Genomic DNA, 3,146 nt, shown 5'->3' on the forward strand with positions numbered 1-3,146 from the left:
ATCCCTTTTAAAAGACATCCCAATGATGAAAGGGTTATTGTTTTTAAAATAATGAAAGGAGAGAATTCAACTTTGATAAAGAGATCATATTTGGTTGATGAATCTATAACATTTCCTATTCTTAAGAAAACCTCACAAGGACCCAAACAACTTTGGGTTCCTAAATCTCTCCGAATTTTGTAGGTGATACGTGACCAACAGTATGACTCTGAATGGTACATCGACAGTGGCTATTCGTGTCACATGACATGGAGAAAGGAAGAGCTCAGGGAATTCCGAACGGTAAAGAATGGTGGCAAGGTGAAGTATGGAAATAACGCCACAGGAGATATCAAAGGATATAACATGATCACGAATGGTGAATTCTCTATTCTCAACGTAGCTTATGTGGAAGGCTTGCAACATATCCTGATAAGCGTGTATCAATTGGCTGTAGGTACAAGACTGAAGGTGTCTTTTGATGACGAAGGATATGAAATAATCGAGAAGAAAACAAAGGCGATGATATTAAAATCCAAAAGAAAGGGAGAGATGTTTCCTTTGAACATAAAGCCTATAGTCGGAAAGCCAACCATTTTCCTTCATACAAAAGCATCCTCGGATGATAGTTGGTTTTGGCTCCGAAGGCTCTCGCATTTAAATTTCAAGGACATCAACAAACTCGTATTTGGCGATCATGTGCGAGGACTCCCTTTTCTGAAGTATGATAAGGAACATCTGTGTGCAGCTTGTGAACAAGGAAAGCAATGTCGGAAGAGTCACTCCACAATCATCAACACCAAAATTATCGAGCCAATTGAACTTCTACACATTCATCTTTGTGGTCCTTCTGCCATTGATAGCATTGGCGGTAATAAGTATATTTTGGTTATGGTAGATGATTTTTCTCGATTTACCTGGGTTTACTTTCTTAGAAAGAAATCAGATGCAACTTCGAGGCTAAAGGATTTTATCAAGCAAATTTAACTTCATTTGCGAAAGCCAATTCGTAATCTTCGCAGTGATAATGGTTCTGAATTCAAAAACCAAGTGTTTGAAGAATTCTTAACTGAAAAGGGAGTTGCTCACAACTTCTCTGCGGCTTACACTCCTCAGCAGAACGAGTTCATTGAAAGACGAAACCGATCTCTTTTTGAAGTTGCGAGGACCATGTTGTCATTTGTGAACTTACCACTCTATTTATAGGCTGATGCAATCGGAACTGCCTGCTTTACTCAGAAGAGTTTTGTGATCAATAAGAGATTTTTTATAACTCCTTATGAGATTATGAATAAACGAAAACCTAATGTTAAGTTATTTCATGTTTTTGGTTCTGGGTGCTTTATATTTAATTCAAAAGAACAACGGAACAAATTCGATGTAAAGGCTGACGAAGGAATCTTTCTGGGGTACTCTCTTACTTCTAAGGAGTATAGGGTTCTGAATAAAAAGTCCAAAAAGGCTATTTGTTTGATGAGCCCGAAAAGGCTATTTCCTCCGAATCCAAGGCCACATATAAGAAGGAAGATGAATTAAAGAAGATCATCAACGATGTTGCAAAAGACCTAGAAAATGAGCCACCTACTCCGAAAGATTCTGCGATTCCATCTTCACCATAAGCTACGAATGCACCTGTTCAGGGGGAGTGTTCTTCTTCAATTTTCACATCTGATTCACCTGTTCAGGGGGGAGAAATCAAACCCTGAAGTCAATACTGAAATTCCAATCCAAGGGGAGAATAGAATTCTGAACGTTGAGTCATCACATGCAAACTCCCAGGGGGAGAATGAGAATGAAAATAAGGACTCTGACGACGTTCAATCAGAATTCAAAGATGTCAATGCTGAATTAGACCCTAATTATGATCAAAGCTACCCACCATTAACAAAATGGACCAAAGATCATCCCAAAACTCAAGTCATCGGAGCACCAACTTCATGAGTTCTCACGAGAACTCAACAAAAAGCAAATCAAACTGCATTATTTTCAAAGATGGAATTTTGCATGTTCAATTCGTTTATGTCCAAAATTGAGCCCAAGAATATAAAGATTGCTCTTGATCACTCTAATTTGGTGCAAGCTATGCAGGAAGAGGTTAATGAATTCAAAAGAAAAAAAGTATGGAGACTGATTCCAACTCTGAAGGATGCTTCTATGGTCGGTTTAAAATGGGTGTTTCGAAACAAGCTTGACAAGGAGGGGAATTTCATCCAGAACAAAGCTCAGTTGGTTGTGAAAGGATACTGCCAGGAAGAAGGCATAGACTACGAAGAAACATTTGCACCAGTTGCAAGACTTGAGTCTCTTTGCATTTTTCTCGCCTATGCAGCTTATACGAATTTCGAAGTCTATCATATGGATGCAGATATGCTTTTCTGAATGGTGAGTTAGAAGAAACAGTCTACGTAGAGCAACTACCAGGTTTCATCAACGAGAAATATCCAAACCATTGCTACATCTTGGATAAGGCAGTGTACAGTTTAAAACAAGCTCCTTGAGCATGGTATGAAACCCTTACCAGATTCTTAAAACAATCAAAGTTTAAACAAGGCTCAGTCGACCAAACCTTCTTTCATAAGAAAGATGGTGACCATCTGATGATCGTCCAAATCTATGTAGATGATATCATTTTCGGATCAACCAATCCTTGATTGACTATTGAATTCTGAAAGTTGATGGAGACTAAATTTGAGATGAGCTCAATGGGTCCTATTAATTTTTTCCTTGGTTTAAATATTAGACAGAGTTCGGAGGGGATTTTTATCAACCAGGAAGCCTACACCAAATCGTTACTTGCAAATTCGGAATGGTAGGAGATTCACGAGTCAAGGTACCAACGACATTCAGAACGACTCTAACACCGTCCCTAGACAAGCCTGCAGCGGATATCACTCTCTATCAACAAATGATTGGATCTTTAATGTATCTAACATCCAGCCGACCAGACATAATGTTTGTTGTTTCTTATTGTGCTAGATTTCAGGTGAATCCTCGTGAGCCACACATGACTGTTGTGAAGAATATTCTGAGATATCTCAAAAGATCATCTTCTCTCGGAATATGGTATCCTTCTAACTCCGGATTCTTTGTGCAAGCATTTTCGGATGCTGATCTAAGGGGATGCAGGCTTGATCGAAAAAGCACTTCTGGGGTATGTCAGTTTCTAG

The 3,146-nt window shown here is 38.9% G+C and overlaps 1 pseudogene; it reads left to right on the forward strand.

The window, feature by feature from the left end:
• Nucleotides 1-1,998: 1,998 nt before the first annotated feature.
• On the forward strand, nucleotides 1,999-2,358 carry LOC145111666 (putative mitochondrial protein AtMg00820 pseudogene; annotated as a pseudogene).
• The last annotated feature ends 788 nt before the right edge of the window (nucleotides 2,359-3,146 follow it).

Source organism: Lactuca virosa, chromosome 5 (genome assembly GCF_052849685.1).
Source record: "Lactuca virosa cultivar CGN04683 chromosome 5, Lactuca_virosa_CGN04683_v6, whole genome shotgun sequence".
In the NCBI taxonomy this organism is placed as follows: domain Eukaryota; kingdom Viridiplantae; phylum Streptophyta; class Magnoliopsida; order Asterales; family Asteraceae; genus Lactuca; species Lactuca virosa.